Source organism: Zingiber officinale, chromosome 1A (assembly GCF_018446385.1).
Source record: "Zingiber officinale cultivar Zhangliang chromosome 1A, Zo_v1.1, whole genome shotgun sequence".
In the NCBI taxonomy this organism is placed as follows: Eukaryota; Viridiplantae; Streptophyta; class Magnoliopsida; order Zingiberales; family Zingiberaceae; genus Zingiber; species Zingiber officinale.
In genome coordinates, this window is record NC_055987.1 from 56,862,135 (window position 1) to 56,870,735 (window position 8,601).

Below are 8,601 nucleotides of genomic sequence, written 5' to 3' on the forward strand. Positions count from 1 at the left end.
AAAATTAAAATCTCTATTTTAATCCTTTGCAGATTGCTATAAAAGGAAAGATTTTAACAAAAATTAAAATCTCTCTTTTTATTTCTTTGGTGGTCGACCCCTTGCTTGGTCACCAAGCAATGATTGTGTTGGAGTGTATACTGAAAGCCTAAGCTTTGTAAACATTTATTATGAATAAAGAATCACATTTGGTCTAATTGTCTACATTTGTTTGTAGTTGTTCATTTAATTTATATTGGAGATAACATAGTATGTGGTGTCACATACAGAAGATGATGTTATCAGTACCTTATAAATTATAAACAGTAGCTCACGACCAAAATGGAAAAGGAACAAACCATTAGAAGGTCGTAGTGTAATTAGGTATTAGTTTATCTTGACTATATAATTACACTAGTACACTCAGAGTGTATTGAGTAGGACCATTTGAGGTCGTTTCTTTTATACTGACTTTATAAAGGAACAAATACCTCAGTTATTATGGAAGTGTGTGCTCTTAATCCTAATATAATAACAAGCACATATATTTGATATTTATTTCTTTAATTTATCAATGGGTGAGATTTAGTTCGTTGAATCAATAAACCCGATAAGTTGGGAAATGGTATCACTTATAGTGTGTGTTGTTGATTATAGAAGGAAACCGTGTCCTAGAGATACTAGGTTGATAATGTCCTCAAGAGGAGCTCATAAAGATTGTCATGTTAAACCTTGCAGTGGACTTAGTCCGATACGACAATAAGGTTGAGTGGTACTACTCGACTTAGATATTAATTAAATGAGTTGTCAAGAACTCACTTAATTAGTGGACATTCGATATCTTAAACATGGAGACTAACACACTCATAATAAGAAGGAGCCCAAATGTAATTTGGGATTGATGCGGTAGTTCAATGATAGTTCTCTAGTGGAATGAATTATCATTGATAAAATTAAGTTGTGTGTTCAACGCGGGATGCTTAATTTTATCGGAGACCAAACCAACTCCTCCTCTCGGTCCCTATCGTAGCCTCTTATTTATAGAGTTCTATACCCACCTATACCCACCTTCTAAACCCACCCAATAGGGGCCGCCAAGCTAGCTTGGGAACAAGCTAGGGCCGGCCTAGGTATCGGCCCTAGCTTGAACCCAAGCTAGTGGGGGCCGGCCAAATTAGATTAAAAAGGATTTTAATTTTAATTTTATTATGTGGAAGAAATAATTTATTAAAGAGAATTAAAATTAAAATATCTCTCTTGTAAAAGATCTACAAAGATTAAAGAAAGAGATTAGATCTCTTTCCTTATTTGTAGATTGGAGAGATGTTTTATTTTCTCTTTAAAATTATTCACATGTTGATAAAATTAAAATTATAGAAATTTCCTTTATCAACCATGAAGAGATTTTAAAGAGAAATTTTATTTTTAAAATTTCCGGAACAAATTAGGAAGTTTTAATTGTTGATTAAAACTTGTCCAATTTGTTCTCCAATGATGTGGCTGACCATTGGTTTTAATTTGGGAAATTTTATTTTATTTTTCTCAATAAAATCATGTCAAGGAAATTGAGGAAATTTTATGGTAATTAAATTTCCTAATTTGCTAGGCCAAGGAATATAAAAGAAGGGGTAGTGCCTTCACGAGACACAACATCTATTATTTCTCTCCCTCTGTTGGTGTGGCGGCCAACCTCTCCCTCTCTTCCTCTTGTGGTGGCGAACCCTACTCTTCCATTGGAGCTCTTGTGGTGGCGGATACTACTCGGAGAAGAAGAAGAAGAAGGAGAAAGCTAGCATCTCTTAGAGCTTGGTTAGTATTTTGATTTTCTTCCTTGGTGAAGCTTCCTCCTTGTGTTGGCGAACCTAGCTAGGAGGAGAAGAAGGTGATTGGTGGTTTCTCGTCTCGGAAGATCGTTGCCCACACAACGTCCGAGGTTAGAAGAGGAATACGGTAGAAGATCAAGAGGTTTTTCTACAAGGTATAACTAGTAATTTTTATTTCCGCATCATGCTAGTTATTTATGGAAATAATACCAAATACAAGAGGCTTATGTTCTAGTATTTCGAATATGTTTTTCGATGTTGTGTTATTTTGTTTTCTTTCTTTTCCTTGTGATTTGATTGTTCTCTTTGGTTAACCTAAAGTTATTTTAGGAAATTAAATATTAGCTTTCTATTAAAGGTTTTGTCTAGTCGGTGGTGGTTGCTCCCATATCCAAGAAGGCCATGTGCCTCGCCACGTCAGTACTGGGAACCTTTTATGGAAATTAATATTTAATGGAATTAATAACTTAAGGAGACTTGGATCGAACGTGTTAAGTTCCGCAGGAGATCCAAGTCAAAACCTAAAAGAACAAATAGATTAAGTTTTGGATCAAACGTGTTAAGTTCCGCAGGCGATCCAAAATTTAATTTAAAAGAACACATGGTAGCTAGGAAAAGGTTCAGACCTTTGTACAAAATTTTTGTACAGTGGAACCTCTAGATTTTCCGAGTAGCAACCAACAGATTGGTCGACCACATCTTGGACACCAAGATGGGCTTGGCCGGCCCCTTGCTTGGGCACCAAGCAAGGATGTGGCCGACCCCTATCTTAGGTAAGAAGTTGGGCTTTGGGTGGATAAAAAGACTTTTAATAAAAGGCTACAACAGGGACCTAGAGGAGGAATTGGTTTTGTTCTCCTGATGGAATTAAGCTTCTTGTGTTCGACCCGAACACCCAACTCAAGTTCATCAATAATAACTCATACCACTAAAGAGTCATTATTGAATTACCGCACCAATTCCATATTAAATTATGAGCTCCTTCTTATCATGAGTGCATTAATCTCCCTATGTTTAAGATATCGAATGCCCATTAATTAAATGAGTTACTGACAACTCACTTAATTAATATCTAGCTCCAAAAGTAGTACCACTCAACTTCATTATCATGCCGAACTTAGTCCACCTACAGGGTTTACATGATAATCCTTATGAGCTCCTCAAGGGGACACCATCAACCTAGATAACTAGGACACAGTTTCCTTCTATAATCAACAACACACCATATAAATAATATTATTTCCCAACTTATCGGGTCTATTGATTTAATGAATAAATCTCACCCATTGATAAATTAAAGAAATAAATACTAAGTATATATGCTTGTTATTATATTGGGATTAAGAGTACGCACATCCATAATAATAGAGGTCCTGTTCTTTTATGCAATCAGTATAAAAAGAAACAACCTCAAATGGTCCTGCTTAATACACACATAGTGTACTAGTATAATTTTATAGTCAAGACAAACTAATACCAAATTACACTACAACCTCTCCAATGGTTTGTCCATTACATCTTGGTTGTGAGCTACTATTTATAATTTATAAGGAACTGATAACATGATCTTCTGTGTGACACCACACACCATGTTATCTATAATATAAATTAAATGGACAACTGTATTTTACTAAATGCAGGCATTTGACCAATGTGATTCTCATTTCAAAATAAATGTTCATACCAAAAGTTAGGCTTTTAGTATACATCCTAACAGGCGTCCGGTTGGATGACGCTGCCTCAATTTCTGGAATTGGTGCTGGGGTTGAAGTCTCAACCCGCTCGGCGACCCCCACGGCAGAGGTAACGGAGCAAGATAGAGTGCTTGCTCAGCGCCTCTTGCGTCTAATGAGGGGTTCGTCCGATGAGCCAAAGCCCTCAGTTTGAGCGGGGTGGTATGGCTCGGGTAGAGCAAGCGGTCGACCAACCTCTTCCACGCTGGTCGTTCGGCTGGCTGCTCCCCGCTCGCCATGATGGGGGGTTGCCCCATCCCCGCCTTGCGGGTCTTCTTGCGAGCCGACCGGAGGGAGGCCACGACTCGCTAGTTCCTCAGCAACTGCTGCGTTGATTTCGACATCCTTGAACTTGGTCGGGTCAGATAGACGGGCTTGCAACATGACTTCGACTGCAAAAGAAGTAGAAAAATTAGTTAGAATCAAAGAAAAAACGTACATGGAACCTCTTATCTAAGCTGGTCGGGAGCCTAGTGCAGATCGAACGCAGGCCAAAGATGTACAACACACCCTTAAGAAGCAACTTGTGGATGTCATACTTCTGGCCGGCCAGCATGGATGCAGCATAAAGGTAGTGTTGGTTGCTATGCGGAATATCATACTGGTTCCCCTGTACAAAAATTTTGTATAAGTTCTGAACCTTTACTAATAACCTATCGTGTTATTTAGAAATTAAATTAGGAATCGCAAACGGTACTTAACATAATTGATTTCAAATTTAACTTATCTGTTCTTAATGTTTTAGACTTGGATCGCAAACGATGCTTAATATTATTGATCCAAATCTACCTATGTTACAAATTCAATTAAATATTAATATCTAAAATTGGCTTCCAGGAATGCATGGCGAGGCACTAGGCCTTCTTGGGTATGGGATCATCCACCACTGCCTAGACAAAGCCTTTTAAAGAAATTTAATATTTAATTTCCTTATATAACCTTAGGTTTAACCAAAAGGAACAATTGAATCACAAATTCGAAAAACAAAAAAACACAAACTCGAACCACAAATTTGAAACCTTGAATCATATTCCTCTTGTGTTTGGTATTTCAAAAACTATACAAAGAAAACTAGTATGATGTGGAAAATAATTACTAGTTATACCTTTCTTTGTAAGCAACAACCTCATGATCTTCTATCGTATTCCTCTTCTTATCTCGGACGTTGTGTGGGCAACGATCTACCGAGATGAGAACCACCAAGCTTCCTTCTTCTTCTTGTGAGTTTTGGCCACCACAAGAATTCCAAGAATAGATGAGTTTCGGCCACACCACTAAGCTCCAAGGGATGCTAGAAACAAAACCTCCTTTCTCTCATTCTCCAAGCAAAATCCGGCCACCAACAAGCTCCTTGAGAGTTGATGCCGCCGACCACCAATGAAGAAGAGAAGGAGGAGAGGAAGAAGATGAGAAGGGCCGACCACCAACCAAAGAAATAGAAGAGAGGAAAACTAGAACATAAGTTACGAGGTGAGGCACCTCTACCCTCTCTTTTATATTCCTTGTTCTTGGCAAATAAGAAAAGTTTTATAAAAACTTCCTTATTCTCTTAGCCAATGAAAGGAAAGTTTTATAAAAAAATTTCCTTTCAAACTTAATGTGGCCGACCACCTCTCAATCATCCACGCAAGGAAAGTTTTAAACACAAAATTAAAACTTCCCTATTTATTTCCGAAAATTTTTAAAATAAAAATGTCTCTATTAATTTTCCCTTCGTGGTTGGTTATAAAAGGAAATTTTATAAATTAAAATCTCTCTATTGAAACATGTGGATGATTTCCAAAAAGGAAAATTATCTTTAAAATTAAAATCTTTCTCTCAATTTACAAATAAGGAAAGATATCAAATCTTTTCTTAATCTTTTGTAGAAACTATAAAAAGAAAGATTTAATTTTAAAATTCTCTTTTAAATTATGAGGATGGTTAAAAAAAGGAAAGTTTTATCAAAAATTAAAATCTTCCTTTTAACTACAAATAAGGAAAGATATTAAACTTTTCACTTAATCTTTTGTAGAAAGCTATAAAAGGAAAGATTTAAATTTTAAACTCTCTTTTAAAATCATGATATCCACATAAGAAAAATTTTTAAAAAACAAAATCCCTTTTATTTTATATGTGGCCGGCCACCTAAGCTTGGACTCAAGCTAGGGTCGGCCACACCTCAATGACTCAACCCTTTGGCTTGGCCGGCCCAAGCTTAGGTTCCAAGCTTGCTTGGCCGACCACCTAAGGGTGGGTAAGAAGTGGGTATTTGGTGGATATAATTCTCTCTATATAAGAGGCTACGATAGTGACCGAGAGGAGGAAGTGGTTTTGGTCTCCCGATGAAATTAAGCTTCCCGTGTTCGCCCCGAACACCCAACTTAATTTCATCAATAATAATTCATACACTAAAGAATTATTATTGAACTACCGCACCAATCCCAAATTACATTTTGGACTCCTTCTTTATTATGAGTGTGTTAGTCTCCCTGTGTTTAAGATATAGAATGCCCACTAATTAAATGAGTTACTGACAACTCACTTAATTAATATCTAGCTCCAAGAGTAGTACCACTCAACTTCATTATCATATCGGACTAAGTCCACCTGCAGGGTTTACTTGACAATCCTTATGAGCTCCTCTTGGAGACATCATCAACCTAGATTACTAGGATACAGTTTCTTTCTATAATCAACAACACATACTATAAGTAATATCATTTCCCAACTTATCGGGCCTCTTGATTTATCGAACTAAATCTCACCCATTGATAAGTCAAAGAAATAAATACTAGATATATGTGATTGTTATTATATCAGGATTAAGAGCACACACTTTCACAAAAACAATGTCTTGTTGTTTTATTCAGTCAGTATAAAAAGAACTTACCTTAAATGGTCCTACTCAATACACTAAAAGTATACTAGTGTAATTTTATAGTTAAGATAAACTAATACCAAATTACACAATGACTATTCCAATAGTTTGTTCCTTTCCATCTTAGTCGTGAGCTACTATTTATAATTTATAAGGAATTGATAACATGATCTTCTGTGTGTGACACCACACACCATGTTATCTACAATATAAATTAATTGAACAACTACACTTAGCATATAAATGTAGACATTTGACCAATGTGATTCTTTATTTCAAAATAAAATGTTTACAAAAGGCTAGGATTTTAGTATACACTCTAACAGATAGTCCGAGCGGCTCTTGTATTTCTTCAGATCGGGTTGAAGTGGTAAGCCTACTTGCCAGCGGGTCTGGAAGCTTGGTCGCTCAAGAAGACACATAGAAAAGAAGTATTCCTTCCAATGTTTATTGGAAGTCAACATTTTGTCAAAAAACACCAGCCTAATTCGAGACTGAAACAGAAAGGTCCCCAGTTCGGACTGTTTGGGGTAATAGAAGTAGTGGAAAGCTTGAGAAGTCAGAGGGATGTTGTGCAGCTGAAACAACACAATGACGCCGCACAGAAGGCGAAAGGAATTCGGCACAAGTTGCGAAAGTGGAACATGGAAATAATTACAGACTTCAACAATGAAGGGATGGATAGGGAATTGGAGATCGACCACAAATTAGTCCCTGACCAGACAAATAGTGTTGGTCGGTGGTTCATTTAGCCGATTGGATAAGGAAACTAAAATGATCTCGTGATTGGGGGAATCTCAAAAACGTTCTTGAGGCTCTAAGCGTCGCCCGCATTAAACCTGGTCTCCATGATGGTGTACCAGAGTCCAAGAGGGGGGTTTGATGGTTGAGAAGAGCTGGTCATAGCAAAAGAAGGCAGAAACAACGGAAGAAATGCGATTGAAAAATACAAAAAGACCACGGGAGGGTCACCAGGAACGAAGAAAAAGGCCGAGAATCGAGGATGAGCAAGATAGGGAGGAAAGCTTACGGGAAGGAGAAGGAAGTCATCAGAGAAGGAGCGTTGGAGGTCACCGGAGGATCACACAGACACAAATCAACGACAACTCTCGAGGAAGACCCAATCGTAGAGAGGGAGCTGGCGCTACGAAGCTTATAAACTTCGAGCTTGGCTAATCAGGACCGTCTGATCTAGGGTGCAGAAATCGAGACACAGATCTGGCCGTAGAGTTTAAATCGTTAGGCGTCACATCAGCGCCTATTGCTTCGAGCATGCGGCGACAACGGTGGTGACACATGGTGCATCCCCATGGGTTATCATTTAATGGGCGCCATTAACAGACGTGGGAGCAGGCTCGACCTTAATGACAGAGATTTGCATAAAATTCGAGAAATTCGGGTGACGTCAATGTTGACTGTACTCACTCAAGGGCACCGAAGGAAAAATCTAGATACAAACATTCCTACCCCAGACGACCTCAGGGATCAACCCCAAGGCCGATTAACATTCTCCGGAAGGCTGATCGAAGCCCAACCAATACTGAGGCCAATCGGGCGACCAATCTCCAGAGATAATTTTTTATTCAGTTAATCGGACTTGCAGCCTCCTTCGACTAGACTTGAGGGGGAGGCATGTGTGATGCGATGATAAGGAGGGGCCCACCCCTTGAAAGGTCAGTGCCACGTTGGAGTTCAGAGTCAAGGTGGTCAAGCGATGATAAGGAGGGGCCCATCTCTCGGAAGGTCAGTGCCACGACGGAGTTCAGAGTCAAGGTGGTCAAATGCCCTATATCACTGGCCGCTCGGGCAGTCTGCTCGCTCGATTGGGATAATGAAGACCTGATCAGACATCATAACAGCTCGACAGAGTTCCGAGTTTTTGACGCTCAGAAAGACTAGGTATCTGCAAGGGCACACCGAGCGGCTTCCCCGCTCGCTCAAATAGTACACTCATCCGAGCAGAAAGTGAGAACCCGAGCCGAGTGGCTATCCCGCTCGGCCTAGTAAAAGACACTACTAGATGGATATTATCTTTTTGGGAGCATGCGCCGCTGACAGGCGGCATGGTCGGCGGCTGGTTTAGACAGAAGATCATACAACATAAGTTTCCACTATCACTTCAGAGATATGCGTGACTCATTAAGGTATTGTGTCAGGGATACTTTACTGATACATCTTTTCAGGGAAAGCTTCGAGAAGTGTGCAT